Source organism: Octopus sinensis, linkage group LG9 (genome assembly GCF_006345805.1).
Source record: "Octopus sinensis linkage group LG9, ASM634580v1, whole genome shotgun sequence".
In the NCBI taxonomy this organism is placed as follows: Eukaryota; Metazoa; Mollusca; class Cephalopoda; order Octopoda; family Octopodidae; genus Octopus; species Octopus sinensis.
Window position 1 is genome coordinate 71,548,053 of NC_043005.1, and position 23,158 is coordinate 71,571,210.

At 34.0% G+C, this 23,158-nt stretch overlaps 2 long non-coding RNA genes across 4 annotated transcripts in view; one reads left to right on the top strand and one right to left on the bottom strand.

Moving 5' to 3' along the window:
- Nucleotides 1-338, bottom strand: part of LOC118764871 — a 9,213-nt gene extending 8,875 nt beyond the window's left edge. Inside the window, exon 1 of one of the 3 annotated variants that reach the window (XR_005000694.1) lies at nucleotides 117-338. This is a non-coding gene — a long non-coding RNA (uncharacterized LOC118764871). Of the gene's footprint in view, nucleotides 1-25 lie in introns of all 3 variants that reach the window. The other 2 variants (XR_005000695.1, XR_005000693.1) reach the window with 2 other exon arrangements.
- The window catches only part of LOC118764873, a 1,628-nt gene extending 1,044 nt beyond the window's left edge, over nucleotides 1-584 (top strand). The window contains exon 2 of the long non-coding RNA XR_005000696.1: nucleotides 236-584. This is a non-coding gene — a long non-coding RNA (uncharacterized LOC118764873). The remainder of the gene's footprint in view (nucleotides 1-235) is intronic.
- Nucleotides 585-23,158: the final 22,574 nt, after the last annotated feature.

The window sequence follows — 23,158 nt, forward strand, 5'->3', positions numbered from 1 at the left end:
AATACGGATAATTTTTTTTTTTTACCTACAAATTCTTGGCAGGCATTGTTCCTGTTAAATTCTTCATCTCCATTCAACTTTTTTTACCACATTAGTATCATTATTAATATTATTACCTCCAGAATAATCTTCACCCCTTGTTGATCCTTCTCTATAACACATTTTTTTTTTTTTCTCTCTCACAATCTTTCTCCATCATCTTTTCTTCTTCGTGATCATGGGTTTTGTACAGCAGACTGTCAACAGGCTTTCGTTCAACACAACACAATTTTACTTCCACTTCAAAGACTGGAGAACAGCAAATAGCGAAATATGAAATTTTATAGAATCTGCCTCATTCTAAGATATTACCACATGGAATTTTCTTCCTCATTTCTCAGTCGGAAATACTGGAATGGATGTTAATTAAGTGAACAAAAATTTCAACCAACGCTTTTCAATTTTATTTTATTTTTTTTATATCTGTGAGTCTTCATCCTTACTTGAATAACACATTGAAGGATATATATATATAAAAAAAAAATTATACATACATATACCTGTATATATATATATTTATATATATATGTATATACACACATGCGCGTATACATAAAACAAAAAATAATCAACAGCAAAACGTGAAAACATAACACAAAACAATGCAAGATATATAAAATACAAATATAAATACATACATTTATTTCTGTGAGTATATATATATATATACACACATATATATACACACACACTTACATAGAGAAATACTCACACACATGCACATACATACACATATACACATGCACACACCACTTCTTACCTTCTAATAGTGCACTGCTGTTTAAGATTTTGTTCTTTTTGTTTGAGAAAAAACAATTCTACAATTACCAGGTAAATTCTTTTTCTACTTCTTCTGCCTCTTCTTGTTCTTGTTCTTGTTCTACTCGTTCTTCTTCCCTTTCTTCCTATTACACTCACATGTTAAATTAATTGCCCCATCCCCAGCCACACTCACCCCACCCCCACGCCACCGCCGCCGCCACCCACTCCCCGCCCCCACCCCCCACGCTTCTCTATCCCACATCAGATCAGTTATGTTCTCTTCTTTATATCCTTATTCTCTATAAACGAAAATCACACACACACCCCTATCACCACCCCCTACCACCACGCCGCCGCCACCACCACCACCACCACCGCCACCACCGCCAACACCTCCACCGCCATACTTTTACTTCCCACCATCCCTGCATTCCACACCAAAAATTTAAAAAAACACACATTGCCACATTCACTACCCCTGCACTCTTCCCTCACCACCACCACCACCGCTACCACCGCCATCATACCACCACAACCAACAACAACAACTACACTTCCTGGAATAGAAAAAAAAAAATTAAAAAATAAATAAAGAAATAAAAATTCGTGGGGGGTGTTTCTCGTGTGTATGTGCGTGTGTGTGCAACGTTATTCCTACATTTTCTCTCTCCCGTTTTATATGTGTATGTGCGTGCATGTGCGTGTATGTTTGCGTGAGTGTAACACCACAGATATAAACAATACATAGAAATAGCACACACAACAGCAACAACAACAACAACAACTACAACCACACAAATTTCTTTTATTTTTTTCTTTTATTTTTTTTTTTTTATATATTCTACAAAATACCAACTGAAGAAATAATACCTCGACGAAACTGGATTTATGGTCTAAAAATACCAGAAGACAAGGCGGAGTTCACGAAATTAACAAATAATTATATATATATATATATATATGTGTATATATATACATATATATATACCAACAAGGAAAAAAAAATAACAACAAAGAGCAACAACAATGGAAATTAACACGGTGTATCTAAAATAATAATAATAAAAATAATAATAATAATATTGCTGATAATAATAATCCACCAAGCATGAATGAAGAGGAAGGAATTTGAATTTCTACCATCATTTTCTTTGGAATACGATACTTACCAATGAATGTATTCTTCTTATATATATCTTTGATTGACTCAAGACTTGCTTAGTTAAGGTAAGCAAATATTTCTAAGACATATTATATATATATAATATATATATGTATATATATGTATATATATATGTATATGTTACATAATATTTTGTTGTGTATATGCATTCTATTATATATAAAAGTAAAAAAAAAATGACATTATGTGTGTATATATATATATATGTCTATATATATATGTGTATATATAAATATAAATATATATGCATATACACAGAGGTATATATATATTATATGTACACACAGAAATATATATATCATATATTTTTCTATGTAATTCTTATATACATGCATGTATATATATATATATTTATATGCATATGTAAGTATATAATATCACTTTGGATTTTCCTATTCTTGAAATTTTTTTCCTCATACTAATCTTAAAATTTAGGTTTTTACTGATTGTGTTATTGATACCGAATTTAAATAATGAAATAATGTGAAATATTTGAAGCATGTGTGTTTAAAAAATTGATATATATAAAAATATATATATATAGATATAGATATATTTATATATATAGTGTGTGAGTGTGATAATACATGTTATAGATTAAATCTTTGACAGTAATTTAGATTTTAATCATAGAATTATACATAGACTGATAAATACATAGAAATATATATATAAGGGTGAATCCTTGTTAGCGAGGATGAGTACAAATGTGTATGTTCGTGTATCTGAAAGCACACATTAACATATGTAAGCAAGTGTGTATTCTGTCAATACCGGTACTTGATGCTTTCAAAGAATAATCATTCTACCTTCAAATACAGACGCACATGAACGGCACACACACGTGTGTGTGAGTGCGTGTATGATGTGTGTATGAGCATGTGAGTGTGTGAGTGTGCATACATATATATACTTGCCAACATGATACACATGCACAAACAATTCACACGTACACACATAAGTGTGCATATACATACATACCTACATATATATATATATAATGTGGGTGTATGTGTGTGTAACTATGTACACATGCATTGAAATGCACACTCGTATATATAGCAGCCATTTATATAAGTATGTGCTTGTGTGTGGAAGTATTCGTATGTATGTATATATAAATTTGTGTGGTTTACTTCATAAAAATATATATATGTGTATCAAAGTTTAAAAAATCATTCGTATTTATACACCTGTATATGTACATACCTACATATATACATACTTATATATGTGTGTCTATATATATGTATACTTTCAAGTATGTATATATGTTGTACATCCATGACTGAGTATAAACTATACTTTAATGTAATTTACCTACTTTCATTATCAGATGGAAGGGGAAGTTGTGTTAACCCATTTAATTCATGATTTGGAGACTACCTAGAAACCCCAATCCTATGTACCTAATACACAAACATTCTACAGCACTCATTCACATGCACACGAGCACACACACACACACACATGCGTACACACACATACACACACATATATATATATATATGTATACTTCTCAACTACTCTTCAGCCACATGTTTTATAGAGGACATTAGCTTATGCATGTGTCTTCAGGCATTTCATTGATTTGTATCTTCACTTACAAACCAGGCATGCAACTACTTGCATATAATATTATATATACATATATATATATATATATATGTGTGTGTGTGTGTGTGTGTGTGTGTATGTGTGTGTGTGGTGGAAGCCATTTATTGTGATCACTTTGGGGCAAAGCTGCTTTTCGATAACGAGAACACTGATAATATAAAGCAAATAAAGAATTCGGGACCCACTTCTTTGGCAACATTATCCAGGAATATAACAAGTGGTTTCCACTGTGTTCCTACACACACATACACACACATACATATGCATGCATAAACACAGATACATACATACATACATATATATATGTGTGTGTATATACACACATACACACACATATACACATTCAAGCACCAACAAGCACAACTAAATAAATGTATATATCTGTGGTTATCTAAAAATGGCTGTGTATATATTTGTTGATGCAGGCATCAATGTGTGGCTGGTTAAGCAGTTTACTTTACATTCATGGAACCGTAGGTTCAATCCCTCAATGGAGCAGCAGAGACAAATGTCTTGTTCCATACCCTCAAGCTGATGCCACCTTGAGCATAAAATTAAGTAATTAACCAGACACAAATTATGTAGTTAGCTGCCAATTTAATGAACTGCACCTTTTATTCAAAGGGCATTTCTGGTCACACACACTGTCATGTCATTTCTACTTGAGATTGTTAAGCTGTAGGTATTAGTACCTGTGAAATGCTCTGTCATGTAAACCGTAATTAAATGACTAAGTACCTAACTTGGTCAAACAACTGGTTTATGCATCATAACCAGCAGAGATCCATTTCTACATACATGTATGCATGTTTACACGATTGTGCACTTAGGTTTGCGATAACCACTTAGATTGATGGCTGTATGTATTGATGTGTATAAATATGTGCATATATATGCAACATGCAGCTATAAACATGAGTGCATGGACGTGTATGTGAGTGTGTCTTCCTTTATATATGTGTGTTTGTGAGTGTGTGTAGAGACAATATGTAGATATTAACAATCTATACATCTAGCTTTCTATCTGTTTACCTATCTATTAATGCTGAAACATTATGCTGAAACATACATGTGTGCAGATGCACACACACTTACATATATATATACTCATATATAATACACATGCACACACTACACACATATATATGCATGTCAATATATGAATATATAGATATATGTGCATAAAATGCATACGTAACATATAAGTAAATGATACATGATATATATATACAAACACACATACATAAGTTACATTTATACAGTCATACATATAGTCATGTATATATATATATATATATATATATATATAATATATATATATATGTGTGTGTATATATATATATATATGTATATATATATATATATTATATATATATATATATATATATATATATATATATATATATAATATATATTATATATATATTATATTATATCATAATAATACTAAATTATATTATATATATTATATTATATTATATATATATATATATATATATATATATATATATATATATATATATATATATATATGTATGTGTATATTAATATACATGCAAAGCTGTGGAATTTTAATTATTTTTAACACCTGCTTTGACAATTTCTTCTATAGAGTCTGAAATATTTTCTCCTTATCTTTCAAATATGGATGATTTTGTAACATTGCCGCTTTGTAATAGAGACATGTACCATTTGATTCCACCAAATTCTTTTATCTGGATTTAAATAAATAAATAAATAAATAAATAAATCCACTGAAATACATTCAAAGGATCTGCATCATTTTAGAAACTCTCTGTTCTTCTTTCTTTCTATCATTTTCTTCCAATTCACTTCTCCTTCTTCATCGTCTTCTTCTTCTTCTTCTTCTTCTTCTTCTTCTTCTTCTTCTTCTTCTTCTTCTTCTTCTCTTTTTCTTCTCTTCTTCTTCTTCTTCTTCTTCTTCTTCTTCTTCTTCTTCTTCTTCTTCCTCTTCTCCTTCTTTTCCATCACCCTTCTCTCTCTATCTCTCTCTGTCTCTGTCTCTCTCTTCTCTTTCTTTTTATTTATTTAGGTTCCATTATTTTTTTCGTGCTTCTCCAAAAATGATAATAACAATAATAATAATAATAATAATAATAATAATAATAATAATAATAATAATAATAATTCATCAAATCTTGTGTTCTTTTTTTCTTCATTTTTTTATTTTATTTCTTCCACTTCATCTATTTTTTCTCTCTCTCCTTGAATTTTTTCTTCATTTTGTATTTCTCACTTTTATATTCCTTTCTTCTTTCCTCTTCCTCCTCCTCCTCTTTCATTTCTTCTCCCTCCTCCTCCTCTCCCTCCTCCACTTTTTCCTTCTCCACCATTTCCTTCCTATTTGTTCCTTCAAATCAAAATTTCTTCTGTGTTCCTTTCTACGATTCACATTCTAGCTTCTTTTATTATTACTTCTACAGACGTTGTTGCTGTTGTTGTTGTTCATGTTATTGATGTTGATGCTGTTGTTGTTGTTGTTGTTATTGATGTCGTTGTTGATGCTGTTACCATTGTCATTATTTAATAATATATTTCTTTAATATTCCCCTGATCCCTTTATAATCTTATATGTAAAGCTTGTATATGTATATATGTGTATATGTATATGTATATATATATGAATGTATATATATATATATATATATATATATATATATATAATATATATATATATATATGTATGTATGTATATGTATATATATATATATATATATGAATGTATATGTATGTATGTATTTATTTGTGTTTGTATTCATGTGTATATGTGTGTATGTATATATTTCTGTATATGTGTATATATATATATATATATATATATATATATATATATGTGTGTGTGTGTGTGTGTGTGTGTGTGTATATACATGCATATATATGTGTGCGTGTGTGTGTGAATGTATGTATGAATGCATGAATATATGTATGTATCTTCATATGTAAATGCATTTGTAAATGTGTGTATATAGATGTAACCGCATGTGGGGGCTACCTTTATTACATGAATATTTGTATGCATCTATGTATGTGTGTATGAAAGTACGTACTAGTGTGTGAATGTATGTTGCTGCATGTTTTTTTATTAAACATACATCTGTAGCTCTCTCTACGAACGGATGATCTCACAAACATGTACTTCCAATATTTGATCATAGCTGCACGCAAGAGTAGCATACCTAAGTGTAAATGTGCAGCTTCCTGTGTTCTCATGTATGTGTTTGGTATATATATTTATAAGTGTGATCTGCGTGCATGCACCATACTAAATTTTGATGTAGAATCAGTGCGTGCACGTAATCACTTGCCCATGTAAATATGTGTGTGTGTTTGTGTGTTTCTGTGTGTGAGTGTTACGGGTATGCTTAGACATGCAGACATAGATGTATACATTACACATATGCCTACAGATATACGCATACACAAATATGCATATGTTTGACTATGCACATACATACATATGCGAGTTGATATTGAAGAACATGCTCGTATGCATGCATATTTATATAGTCACATACACATAGACACACACACATATATAAATACATATATATACTCATATAACATGTAAGCATATATACATGCATAATTGCACACATGCATACATTCACATGCACATACACACATATGCTCATACATACAAATAAGCAAGCATACACATAGAAACACATACACACACACATATATAATACCTACATATATATAGATAGATAGATATATACACACACACACACATACATATACACATATATGTATATACATGCTTAGATTCACGTACACGCATACATACAAGCATCTTGTGCACAAATGCACTCACACACACTTACACACTTGCATACACGTATGCTTGTACACATAAACACCGGTTCGCTTGTCCTTTCCCTCAGATCATTCCATTTATTTGAAGTGATTTTAACACACTCTAATTCCTCACCCCTTCTTCCCCTACATACTTTTCCATTCCCTCCCTCATCCTCTTCTCTCTCATGCACACATCTTTACCCTATTTTTCTCTATTCCTGACATTTCTTCTCTCCTCTCCATTCCATTGTATGTATCGATAATCCTCATGCTTTTTTCTTACACAATCACTCCCTGCTCTTTCATTCCACCCTCTCCTTGCTTTTGTCCTGAGTCTCTCTGTCAGTCTTGTTTTTTTCCTTTTCCTTTTCATTCTTCCTCTTTTACAGAAATATCTCTTTCTCTCTTCTTCTCTTTCTCTCTTCTTCTCTTCCTCCCTCTCAATAATTTATTTAAATCCATTCTCACCATTCTTATTCTATCTCAGATCCTCACAACTCTGACTTTTCTCTCCTTCCCATATCTTTTCTGACTCTCACTTATGTTACTCTCCCATTCTATCCCTTCACTTACTCTCCACTTACTCTCTTTTCTCTTTCTCCTTTCAGTTCACATTCTCTCTCTTTGCATCTCAACCTTGCTCTCTCATTCTATCACCTAGTCAATTATTCACTCTTTCTGTCACTCAGTCTCTCTCTCACCCCTCTGTCTCTTTCTCTCTCTCTCTCTCTCTCTCTTTTCCTCTCTGTTATCCAAATTCCTGATTATTTCTGCTAAAGGACAATTCTAAAGCCAGTTACATTCTCAAATATTCTTATTCAAATATTAATCCGTACTTGATGAATGTCAACAAAAGTATAAATAAATAAATTGACTTTCCTTCCAATATTTCACCACCAGATACCCTGTTCAGCACATTCGGTCAAACAACACCATCAAACACCATTCTCTCTTTTATTAACTCAACGCTCTAACAATTCTAAAGTTTATTACATTCATCATCATCAACATCATCATCATCATAAACATCATCATCATTGCCCTCATCTCTATCATCATTGCCATCATCATCATCATCCTTATCCTCCTCCTCAACATCCTCATCATTATCATCATTATCAGCATCATTGTTATTATTATCTTCATCAACATCATCATAATCATCATCTCCATCATCATTGCCATCATCATCATCATCTTCATCCTCCTCCTACTACTCCTCCTCCTCCTCATCATCATCATCATGATCTTTATCATCAGCATCATCATCATTGTCATCCTCATCATCATCACCACCATCATTTATACCATCATCGTTTAGCATACATTTTTTTTTATGCTGGCATGGGTTGAACAGCTTGCCAGGATCTGTTAAGGTGCTGGGCTGCTTTGAGCCCCAGTGTCAGCTTTGGCATGGTTTTCACAGCTGCATACCCTTCCTAATACCAACATCTTTACAGAGAATACAATATGCCACTTTTTTTTTGTATTACCAGCACTAGTGAGGTCACCAAATAAGTGTGAGGTCACTCAAATATCTCTCTGTACACAATATAAAACAAAACAGAAACAGATGTAATGAATTTTGCTTCAGATATTCAATGTCAAACACACTGTCCAACAAACACATTCTGTCAAACACCACCATCAGTCATAACTGTCAAACATCTTTTATTAACCCAACACTCTGTGCTAAATAGGTAAGTCAGTTTCTCCCTAACAGTATTCATCATACCAGCTTAAACTAGGAAGGGTTATTTGATAATATGGTCTTAGGAATGGTGATCATAAACGGAACATCTTTGATCATTGATCTGCTAAATTTGAACTAACTTTGGCTAAACAACAACAGCAACAACATTTTCTCTGAATCAAATTTTTCATTAACCTTTTGCTAACTATGTTTCCATTGAAATATGTTGCTTTTTTCCATTTCAATTAATTTTGAATATAATGAAGAATTTAGTAAAATAACTTCATTATAATTAAAGTGGCAGTAGTCAATCACGTAAGTACCAGTTGAATACTAGGGTCAATTTAATCAACTAATCTCCTCCCTTTAAAATTGCTGGCCTTGTGCCAAAATTTCAAACCATTATTATTAAGATGGTGTTTGAAACATTAATTAATGTAAGCTATTTAGGAAAGATTGCAATTTAGGTCATTTTAAAACAAGAAATTTGTACTATTGATCCAGATCTCAGGCAGATTGGTATCAGAACGATTAACAAATTCCAGCACACACTTCTCCTTTCTGTTAAATATTATATGGGTCAAACAAGTTTCAGACATAATGTTTCCATCAAGCAACATCTAATTCAAACACTTTTCCATAAAACACTTTTTCTTTTTTGCTAAATACTGGCATAAAACATCCTTCTATCTATCAAACATTTTCATTAAACATCAAAGGAATCCTCAACATGTTTATTCAATTGGTTAGAAAAATCACCCAATTCTCACTCAAATTTCACCTTACTGTCTTGAAAAGCAATAACATGTTAGATATATTAATAGTTATCGCCAAGCTAATATGGCAGTCCAGAAATATAGGACGAATGCTGCCGTTGAATACTGCTGAATGTTACCGTCCTATATTTCTGGACTGACAAGTTAGCTTGGCGATAACAATTAATATCCAGTACCGCTGCCGTAATCTCCTTTAGAGAGACTTAGAAATTTCAATATTTCTATGTTAGATATAATTTAGACTAAATAGACTTAGTCTGAGTAAAAAATATAACCTTACACTTACAGTTGGAATATATTTTAAAAAAGATTATCATCATCATCATTTAACGTCCATTGTCCATGTTGGTATGGGTAGGATGGTTTGACCAGAGCTGGTAAGATGAAGGACTGCATCAGACTCTAGTCTGATTTGGTATGGTTTCTATGGCTGGATGCTCTTCCTAATTCCAACCACTCCGTGGGTGCTTTTATGTGCCACCAGCACAGGTACCAGTTGTATGACACCAGTATCTGCTACTATTACAGTTTCATCTATTTGATAAGAGCTAAACTGAGTTTAAACAACCACAAACTCTCTGGCTTAAATTCCTTCTCACAGAATCGCAGCATCTTCCAGCATGGCTTGGAATTAATTCTGGTAAATTCCTCGGGAAGTATATTAATTCATTACAAGTAATTTCTCTGCAAGAAGAGGTGAGATGAGTTCTGTATAACAACAAAACTTCTTTGGAATTTCATCCTGCTGCTGCATAGGATATTACATACTAGACATCTGGAAATTAAAAGTTGAGTGTTCTGGGCCAAAATGCTGCTGAGTGATTAAGAACTATTGAATCCTTGGTTTACTGGAAGCTTATTCTCCTACCAACATAATTTTCACTTCCTTAAAAACTTTATTGAATTATCTGGAAGAAAAAATTCACAAAATATGATACTTCTTCTCTATCAAACAGCTAAAAAAAACATTCAATAAACACCCTTTAAACAACTTCATTCAAAAAATGTCATACAGCTTCATCAAACATGATTTGTCAACAAAAATTTTATCAGACATCAGTCAAACACTTCAATGAAAAATCTCTTCAACAAGCATCTCCCTTCAAACAATAATTCAAATCCATCAAATACATTTACTTCAGTAATTTCATGAAACATTTTCTCTACCATTCAAACACTCAAGTAGGAACTCTCTTCATCAAACAGCTCCATCAAACACCTTTACATCAATAACAATTTGACCAAACATCGTTGACAAATGTTCCAATAGAAATTCTTCTCATCAAACAATTTTTCTCAAACAATGTTTTTATCAAACATCATCTACGAAGCATTTCCATCAGCCATTAGTCAGTCACCATTTCCATCAAGCAATTTCAAACAAGTTAATCAGGAAGCTTTTACATGATCTACTATTTGATCTATAAGAAGTAGTAGCAAAATTCCCCACAAATCATAATCTTATACAAAGGATACATAACTCTTTACTCTGAAAGAAGCCCATCATATATATATGTGTGTGTATATATATATATATATATATATATATATATATATATATGTACGTGTGTGTATATGTTTGTGTGTCTTTATTTGTCCCCCAACATCACTTGACGACCGATGCTGGTGTGTTTATGTCCCCGTAACTTAGTGGTTTGGCAAAAGAGACCGATAGAATAAGTACTAGGCTTACAAAGAATAAGTCCTGGGGTCGATTTGCTCGACTAAAGGTGGTGCTCCGGCATGGCCACAGTCAAATGACTGAATCAAGTAAAGAGAGTGTTGGTTGGTCAACCTGCTACAAATAACAGCCAAATCTTCCTCAAATTATACTTTAGTTTGTTTAAAATAGAAGGCCATTTTAGATAATCTAGTGTTAGAAATAATATTTGAAAAGTAGATGCTTTTGATCACAGGTTTGATCAATCAAAGATCTCTTGGGAGTAAACTACAACATTTTCTCTATCAAACACAACATCTTCCAAATAAATTTCTTATCAGACACTGTATTCATCAAAACTTTCACCTTGCAGTACTTCCATCATTTGGAATATCTATCAAATAGCATCAGATAATTGTCAAACACTGATATTTATCAAATAGTCACTGCATCCGATATCTCCCAACAACTTCTCTTCCAGGTGACTATCTCCAAACACACCCCTGTCAAATATCGCATTAATCATTGTTGTCATTTTCATTATAAACCCTCACAATCAAGTACCCTTTTTAAAAGTCACGATATTAATAATAATAATAATAATAATAATAATAATAATAATAATAATAATAATAATAAACATTGTGTACAGTGCTCAGGTGCACTACAACTCATCGAAAGTGTATATATAATCAGGTGCAGTTTCGACGGATTTCGGAAAGCATGAGGGCCTTAAAGGATGCAGTGTCATGGCAGTCAACAACTGACGCAGGCAGTTTATTCCATGCTTCAGCAACTCTGAGTGTGAAGAAATGTTTCCGAAAGTCATGGGAGCTGTGTTGTTTTCTGACTTTGTAGGCATGTCCACGTGTGTTAGACACATGGAGATCAAAAAGGTGTTCAGTGTTGTTATTGGTGAGGTGGTTGACAACTTTGTGGGCGTTTACCAAGTCCGTCGCCATATTAAAACATTCTGTCAAATAGCTTTTCTATTAAAAACCTCATCCACTATATGCATTTTTCTTACAAAAGACAATATTCATCATAGTACTTTGTACTCTTGATCAGAGGTTAGCTCAATGAGAATTGACCTGGATCTAAATGATAGCAATATTAACTATCTTAAAAAGGCGGCAAACTGGCAGAAACCTTAACATGCAGGGCAAAATGCTTAGCGATATTTCGTTTGTCTATACATTCTGAGGTCAAATTCCACTGAGGTCGACTTTGCTTTTCATCCTTTTTGGAATCGATAAATTAGATACCAGTTGCGTACTGGAGTCAATCTAATCGACTGGTCCCCTCCCCAAAACTTTCAGGCCTTGTGCTTAGAGTAGAAAAGAATTTCTTCTCTTTCAAAGCAGCGAGCTGGCTGAAACCTCAGCATGCTGGACGAAATGCTTAGTGATATTTCGTGTCTTTACATTCTGAGCTCAAATTCCACTGAGTCAACTTTGCTTTCCGTCCTTTTCGGAGTCGATAAATTAGGTACCAGTTGCGTACTGGAGTCGATTTAATCAACTGGCCCCTCCCTTCCCCCAAAATTTCGGGCCTTGAGTAGAAAATAATATTAACTATCTTAAAATGAACATAAACATGTGTTAGAAACAACAAACTAGTCAACTAGCAGAAACTACACTAACTTTCACCACCAACAAATCAGTGTTAATGTGACCATATGGTTAAAAAGCTTGCTTTCCAACCATGTGGTTTTAGGTTCAGTCTAACTGCATGGCACCTTGAGAAAGTGTCTTTTTACTACAGCCCTAGGCTGAACAAAGTTTTGAGAGTGGATTTGGTAGTTGGAAACTTAAAGAATCCTGTTGTGTGTGTGTGTGTGTGTGTGTGTGTATGTACCTTTGTCTAAACATCATGTGATGGTTGTGAATGAGCATCATCATCATCATACAAGCAATGCTGTATGACACATGAAGCATGTCTAGTGTCAGGAAAGTATTGCCTTGCTTGGAAACAAGTGAAGGTTAGTGACAGGAAGAACATCCAGTTGTAGAAAATCTGCCTTGACATATTCCGTCTGACCCATGCAAGCATAGAATAGTAGATATTAAAGATCATGATGATGATGATGATGATGATGATATTAGGAACAGGAAACTACTCAGCTGCCATAAATGACACAAGCTTTTACTACCATAGCTAGTGTTTCTGCAGTCACTGCCACTGCCAAAACCACAGCACTTTTCATTCATGCAAAATGATATTGATTAAAACACTTTCACTTCTCTTCTTGATGGAACACCACAACATCCATATCAGTTCTCCAAATGTGTAATTGTGCATTTACTAAGATAATGAAATCTCCCCGCCCGCCCGCACCCGCCCCCCCCCCTTTTTTTTTTTATTAACTCAAAGACATTGTACAAGAGTTTAATCTAACTTCAAGCTTGTGAGTAAAACTTGACCTTTAAAATTTGATCTAATGCAATTTCCAACATAAATTATTATGAACTCAGATCAGTGTTAAAACTGACCTTTCAGCAACCAGAAAGAGTGCGTCTTTATTTGTTTGTCCAATGGGAGTTGACCTTTTTTGGTCAACTCTGTTTATGCATCCATGTTAAATATTTCTGTCTGGTCAAAGAAATCAGGAATTTCATTTAAATAGAAGGTTCTGATTTCAGTAAAGGTTAAATTTGTTTTGATGCATTATTTTTGAAAAATATAAAATCTGCTATATCTTATATTTATCTATGTTTATGTTGACCCTGAATGATATGAGGGACCTTACTGTCTGGACATTGAATCTACAATGACCATTACTTCTGGAGGACACAATGTTTATCGACCATATAACTAATACATCGAATTTTAATTTATCTTACTTCAGGAACAATAAATATTTGGATGAGCCGCCTTCTAAAAGATTGTATGACCTACTAGAAACAGGATCCAAATTGCCCTCAAATCATATCCTGCCATTTGGATGAGCCAATATGGAAATCTCTACAAGATTATTTGATTTACTAGAAGTAAAAGCTAAAGCCATCTCAAATCACATCCTACCATCTTATAAAATGAAGGACACATTCAAAAATTGTGAGTGGTTCTTATACACTGTGACTGAAAAAGAAAAAAGAAAATGGTGTCTTTGGAATATCTTTAAAGATCAGTCTGGTCAGTTGCTGCTGACCAAGGGTTAAACAATAAAAACAATAACAGCAACCTTATAAGTGGAACACTGGATTCTAAGTTATTAGAGTTTAGTATTACTAAGACCTGATAGTTAATACCTGGCAAGTAAATGTGATCTGAGGATGTTCCAGTGTTGCAGCTTAGGAAAGGAAAGATGCCAGTGTTTAGTTCGAGGTTCATAACATAAATTGTTATAATATAAATATAATCAGCAGTCCAAAGAATCTGGTCAGTAAAAATGATCAGTGAAGTTGATGGATTGAATTAAGTTTGCATGCCATGGGTAGAAGAGGAATATGTCACACTATATAAATTTATCTCCTCTCTTTTCTTTAGTCCTTATCTTTTAATCGAGTTACAAAGCCATCTTGATCTGGGAAAGTCCTTTATGTTCCATGTCTGACAACAGCTGATTTCTTCCAAAATAAATAGCAAGTAGGAAGAGAGAGACAGAGATAGAGACAGAGAGAAAGAGAGAGAGAGATTGTGTGTGAGAGAGAGAGATTGTTTGTGAGAGAGAGAGATTGTGAGTGAGAGAGAGAGAGAGAGATTGTGTGTGAGAGAGAGAGAGAGAGATTGTGAGTGAGAAAGAGAGATTGTGTGAGAGAGAGAGAGGCAGAGATTGTGGTGTGAGAGAGAGAGACTGATAGGAGGGCTGGACTGGTACTTTATTCATTAAAATTAAAAGGATAAAAAAAAAAAAGACAAAGCTGAATGTAACAGGATTTGAACTCAGAGCTCAGAGTGCTAGAATGAACACTCATGACTCTACCACTTCACCATTTTATAAACTTATGCAAACTCACAAGCATCATTTCATCCTAACATGGTGATTGAATAATGAATTCCAATCTCCTTGTTTTACAGTTGTTGACATTACCACAATACACACTTTCTTATTGAAAAATGCTCTTGTTTGTCAGTGGATGAGATATATTAAAAGGAACAAGAATCAATGTCGTGGTGATATTAATGTAAAAGTCAAAGAGAAGATACAGCAAATATATCAGTAGGTTAGTCGCTGATTGCCATGTTAAATTAGCCATAACATAAAACCACTTTAATTTAGTTTACTGGGGGTACCTGGATGTTAGGATAATGGTTGATTGTAGAGTCCAAATGTTTTGATAACATTCGACAATAGTGACATAATGCTTGTTTTCCAATTTCTTTTGGTTAAACCACAAGTTAAGTTTTGCATGGATAGATGTGTGGCTGATTGAATTTTAATCCACTATATTGATTTCTGACATTGGCAAGAATTCATGACATTGACAAAGTGAGGTATTTAGACAATAATATCAATCTCAGTACTTGACTGGTGTTTATTTTATCAATCCCAGACAGATGAAATATAAATGCGACTGATACGAGGATAGGAATTTTAAGGGAGAAGTAAGTCAGTTACATGGACCCCAGTGCTTAACTGGTACTTATTTTATCAACCTGGCGAGCTGAGAGGACCGTTAGCACATTCTGAGTTCAAATTCCACTGAGGTTGACTTTGCCTTTCATCCTAGTACCAGTTATGCACTGAGGTTGATATAATAAACTTAATCCGTTTGTCTGTCCTTGTTTGTCCTCTCTGTGTTTAACCCCTTGTGGGTAGTAAATAAATAGGTACTTATTTTATCAACCCTGAAAGGATGAAAGGTAAAATTTGAGTGGGGCATTTTTTAAAGTTGGGAGAAGCGACATACATTGTAAGGCTGACCAAGATTACTGAATATCATGATGCCAACTCTGGAAAGCTGAGGAAAGTGAATGGCTTAGTTGTTAGAATATTGCACTCATGATTGCAACATCGGGATTTCAATTCCTGAATCAGGTGGTGCATTGTACTCTTGAGCGAAACCGTATCATGAAAATTGTTTGAAGACAATTATTCGAAAAACAGTTCTTTTTTTTTTTCCTACTTGTTTCAGTCATTTGACTGCAGCCATGCTGGAGCACCACCTTCAGTTGAACAAATTGACCCCAGGACTTATTCTTTGTAAGCCTAGTACTTATTCTATCAGTCTCTTGTGCCGAACTGCTAAGTTACAGGGACATAAACACACCAACACCAGTTGTCAAGCGATGGTGGGGGAACAAACACAGACACACACACAAACATATATATATATATATACAACGAGCTTCTTTCAGTTTCCATCTACTAAATCAGCGCACAAGGAATTGGTCGGCCTGAGGCTATAGTAGAACACACTTGCCCAAGGCATCACACAGTGGGACTGAACCCAGAACCATGTGGTTGGTAAGCAAGCTACTTACCACACAGCCGCTCCTGCGTCTATTCAAAATAAATATCATTTCTGTACTTGATTTTTAATTTTATCATTTTTGTTTAAATAAAATCAAAAATCTAGAATACCTAACATTTCAAATAATTGTTCTTTTGAATAATTTTCATTCATACAATTTTCCATTCGAATAGATGTTTTTCAAATAATTGTTTTCAAATAATTATTATCGAACAATGTTCACATAATCGAGCGAAACACTTCATTTTCGCATTGCTCCAGTCTACTTAGCTGTAGATCGACTGGTATCCTTTTAAAGGGAAACTTTGTGATCTTGGTCTCTTATAACACTTATAACACCATGAAAACTGAATAAGTGACCCTACAAGTTTTAGGACCAGAGACAGTAATGTCGAAGGGGTTGACAAAGGTAGAAGATAAACACTAGGCAATTTTACAGAGCAGTTACTGCTTACAGCAGCAGCTGATAAAAACGTCTGTCTGTCATTGCTCAATCTGTGAGATGTAGCAAACAAACATTCCTCAAATCATCTTCTTAGAAAAAGGAGGACATATTAAGTAATCTAATTCAAGAGACCCTTAGAAAAAAGACAAGATGGTCATGTCCAGCAAAAGATTGGTTATCAAATCAAACCTATTTCTTAACTACCCACAAGGGGCTAAACACAGAGAGGACAAATAAGGACAGACAAACGGATTAAGTCGATTATATCGACCCCAGTGTGTAACTGGTACTTATTTAATCGACTTCGAAAGGATGAAAGGCAAAGTCGACCTTGACGGAATTTGAACTCAGAACGTAGCGGCAGACGAAATACTGCTAAACATTTCACCCGGCATGCTAACGATTCTGCCATAACCAAAAATCTGGCATCACCACCAATATTATCATCATTGGTAACACTATCATGATCACATTTGGATCAGGGATAACCTTGGACCAAATGACAATATTCAGTACAGTAAATAGAGTGAGTCAGCGACAGTTAGGACTATTATTGTGGACAACAGTGCAGCTGCACTGATGATAGAATGCAATGACTTCTCAACTGGTTATTCAGCAACATGTTGACCCAGATATCTGCAAATTATCCATTAATAAAGTTTGTCTTTAAAATCCTCATACTTTATGGGGTAACATGTTTTTCTTCTGTTGTTTTTTAATTAAATAGCTGACGTTATATGTGATTAATAAGAAGATGGAGTGACAAAAATAGCAAATGCTGGATTAAATATCATACTGTATTTTGCTTCTGAGTTGAAATCTTGCTAGGAATGATTTCTGCTGCTTGTGTTTTCATAAGATTGATGAAATAATGAAGTTATTAAACCTTCTTTATTTTGTGTCTTGGGAGGGTCGTTATGGCAACAATTTCCGGGGAGAGAGTAAGTTGATTACATCAACTCCAGCGCTTAACTGTTATTGTATTGACCCCCGAACGAATGAAGTGCTAAGTTAGTCTTGGAAGAATTTGAACTCAGAACATAAAGACAAACAAAATGCTGTTAAGTATTTTGTTTGGCTTGCTAACAATTCCGTTAGCTTGCCACCTTTGTCATTAACGGATAAACACATGCAAAGATTCAATTTCACTTCTTTATTATTAGTCAGCTAGTTAAATAATTAACCAGTTGGTTAAACAGTTTAATCAGCTGTCTAAGTCATTTGAAAGGCCATTCTTATTTCTTGACTGCCCACAAGGGGCTATACACAGAGGGGATAAACAAGGACAAACAAACGGATTAAGTTGATTATATCAACCCCAGTGCATAACTAGTACTTATTTAATCAACCCTGAAAGGATGAAAGGCAAAGACAACCTTGGCAGAATTTGAACTCAGAACATAGTGGCAGACGAAATACTGCTTAGCATTTCACCTGGTGTGCTAACGTTTCTGCCAGCTTGCCGCCTTAAAGGCCATTCTTGACCTCATCAAGGGCTTTCTCTCTCTCTCCTCTAGATCTGCTTCAGATCGTCTTTCTTACTTCCACACTACAATCTGGAAAGCTGAACTCTTCATTGCTAAATTCACTTATGATGGCAGTTAACTCTCTTTCAAATATCACACTCTTCTACATGTTTCAACCTTCAAATTTGTACAACTATTTGTTTTGTTGTGTTTTTCATTGTTGTTTTACTGTTGTTTATCCTCTTATTAAATAAAAATAATAAATGTGCCCTTTTAAAGCCTAACCAGGCTCATGGGCCCGGTTTCCCTGTTTCAATGGCGTATGTGTTCCCCAGTTGGATGGGACACCAGTCCATCGCAGCGTTACTCATTTTTGCCAGGTGAGTGGACTGGAGCAATGTGAAATGAAGTGTTTTGCTCAAGAACACAATACGTCGACCGGTTCAGGAATTGAAACCACAATCTTGCAATCATGATGCTGACACCATAACCACTAAGCCATGCACCTCCACTTTTCCTGTTATTACTTGGTATTTAATTCTTTCCACAATAACTACTTCTTCCAGATTTGTAATCTCAGATTACTAATTGCAAGCAATTTATGGAGACAATTGATAACCTTACTCGTAGTGTCTTCTTTGCATTTTGACAGAAGAGAAAATAGGAATAACCACAGAACTGTGGTTTTTATCCAATTGGGTTTAGTAGAAGCAAGCATGGCTAGGTCACTGAGAACTTCTCTTTAGAATGACGTGGTTCCGCTTTTTGAGTCCATTTTTGTGGCACATTGAGCAAATGTCTTTTTCTGTAGCCTCAGGTGAACCAGTATCTTGTGAGTAGATTTGGTAGACAGAATCTGAGCAGGAGCCAGTTGTGTGTGTGTGCACATGTGCATGTGTGTGTTCAATACACATGTACACGGTGGTGATTGCCAATTCTATGCTGAAGAAGGCCATCTTTTCACTTAATAAATGGCATCAAGAGATCTCATATCACTAACAAGTCTGGCTTTGGACAAACAAACCTTACAACTGATGTTACAAACATTTTCAGGCAGAAAAGTATCTGAGATTGAAGTCAAGTTCTATTACATATATAATTTTATTCCAATGCTGGATGAGCCATTTGAACAAATTTATCAGACTATAGTTTTGTACTAAGTTCAATTTGTTGAAATTAATTTGATCACACATATGAATAGACACATATATACACATGTTTGTATATATGTATGAGATTAAATTGTACAATAACAAAAGTGTAACTTAGCTGTACACGAATTTCAAGCAATATATAAATATTTTAAATATGTACCAACAGTCCTGGACTAACCATTAAGCAAAATAATCACATGCTTAGGGCATCAAGATAAGGAGGGGGACACCACAGAAATAGTAAATGGTTTACAGCACAAAAGAAATCCTTTTAAATTTGCTAAAATATTTAGGATGCCTTTATCTCAACTATGTATAGATGTAGATGTATTATCTAAGATTAATTTTGAAGATTTGATCAAAAACTCTGCAATTTAAAAGTAGGAGGAAAGTTTTCACATATAAATAAAGAGGAAGTATACAAAAATAAACATTATTTTCCCTCTTACTGTTTTGTTTCGTTTGAAATATAAGAATTTATTTTATGGTTTGTTATTGTTTATATTTTGAATTACACAATCTTTTATGGGGGCACCAAAATCATTTAAGTGCTTATGAGCTCAACGAGTTTTAATCCGGTCCTGAGTACTAAAGCTAAAATAAGTACTGTGGAGTTAATATGATCAACAAAAGCCCAGATAGCAGTGCTCCAGCATAGCCACAGTCTCATGATTGAAAACTAGTAAAAAAGTAAAAGGATTCCCTCTCAAACCTTTTAAAAAGTCTAAAGTGAGCTTCTTTGACAAAGAATTTGATATAGTGGAATAGAATACCAGTGACCATGCTGTACATCATCATCATCATCACCACCATCATCAGCACATTTTATTGTCCACTTGACTGTGTTTGAATGGATCAGACAGAATTCATTGAGACAGATTTTCTTTAAGTGGATGCCCTTTTCTGTTGCCAGCCTTCATTTGTTTCCAAGTTTTTGCCACATAAGTGGATGTGATTTCCAGGAAAACTGGAACTGAATGACAAACTTTGTATAAGGGTGACACTCACTTTAAGACTACCATGTGGTTTCAAGACAAGCAGACAAACACACACATTTACTTACATACCACACACACACACACACACACTCATTTACATATATTCCATACACACACATGTATATATATTTATATATCATCATCATCATCATCATCTAACATCCGTCTTCCATGCTGGTATGGGTTGGATGGTTTGACAGGAGCTAGAAAGCCAAGCTCTACTGCCTGCTTCTACTGGATGCCCTCCCTAACACCAATTGCATTACAAAGTGGACTGAGTGCTTTTTATGTGGCACCAGCACAGGCAAGGTTTGTTTTGGTATGGTTATTGTGATTGGATACTTTTCTTACACACACACACACACACACACAACATATACAATGGGATTCTTTCACCTTCCATCTACAAAATCCACTCAAAATGGTTTGGTCAGCTTGAAGCTATAATAGAAGACACTTGTCCAAAGTAAATCACAGTAAAATTAAACATGAAACTACATGATTGAGAAGCAAACGTCTTTCTTAACCACTCAACCATTCCTTTTGCTGTATAATGAAATGATGGTACCCTCTAGCAGTTCAATAAAGATGGTTCTGCAATTTTTTCCTGCACAAATGATTTGTTTGTAGTGATTAAATGTCTGTGCATTAACCCGCTCCATCAAATAAACTCCTTCATCAAATCAGTGTTGCTTGAGCTGGTGCACATTGTACCATGCATTAGATGTCAAAGCAATCTCAGAACTACAAGAGATGAAGCGTTTTTCTCAAGAACATAAACACTATCCAGTCCAGGAATTGAAACTACGATCTCATGATTGTGAGTGCAACACCCTAACCACAAAGGCCACACACCCTCACATAAGGAAATACTCTGAAACACAATAATATAGAATGCTATCACAAAATAAAATAGAGATAAATATAACAGCCTCTGTATTTAATGGCTGGTATAACTTCACAATAATGAAATTGTTTTAATAGTTATTTCTTTGACTGATTCCAAGAAATTTACTTGTTTGAAGTGATCACTGGTCTTCAATAACATATTTTGTTCAAATAACTTCAAAGGTTTTGCTGCTTGATAAATCACTAGCATTGGATTGTATATATTATAAGTTCATAGACTTTAAAGGGGGAAAAAAGAGAGGCGTCTTTTCTTTATATGTTTCTACATTTCCAGCTGAATGTGATGTTTATTGTGTTGCTTGATTCCAAATCGGCCCTAATTTAAAAGTCCTATGATCAAAGGAATTTTAGTTTTGACCATCTTGTCTTTTGTATTTTATTTGTCTATTTGTTTGTCTGTTTGTTTGTAGTTCATTTGCTTGCTTCAGTCATTGGACTGCAGCCATGTCGTGAGACCTTGAACGGTTTATTCACACAAATCGTCCCCAGTACTTATTTTTTCTTTTTAAGTCTAATACTTATTCTGTTGGCTTCCTTTTGCTGAGCTGCTGGGTTATGGGGACTATAAACAAACCAACACCAGTTATCAAGTGGCGGAGAAGGATCAAACACATACACAAAGACACACACAAACACACACACACACATATATATACAGAAATAAATTTTTATTTCTTAAACACGTGATAATGCTAATAAAATAGTGTAAACAGGATAGATTATCCATATATTACAGAAAAATGCGTTACCAGCCAGTAACGTATTTTTCTGCCATATATGGATAATTTATCCTGTTCATACTATTTTATTAGCATTACCACGTGTTTGAGAATTAAAAATTTATTTCTGTATCTTTCAATACATCTCAACGCTTTTAAAAACAAACTTTGTTTACTTTCATCGTAAGTTGAATATATATATATATATATATATATATATGCAATGAGCTTCCACACAGTTTCCATCTTCCAAATTCACCCCCAAAATATTGGTTGGTCCAGAGCTATAATAGAAGATACTTGCCCAAGGTGTCATGCAGTGGGACTGAACCTAAAACCACACAATGGCAAAGTGAGCTCCTTAACCAAACAAACATACTTGCACCTTTCTTTCTTTCTTCTTATTTTTTTTCAAAAGTGATGTAATTTTTGTGACCTAATTTTTCTAAGATAATACAGTAGACTACTTGAAAAAGAAAGGTTAGGCTGTTATTTTTAGCA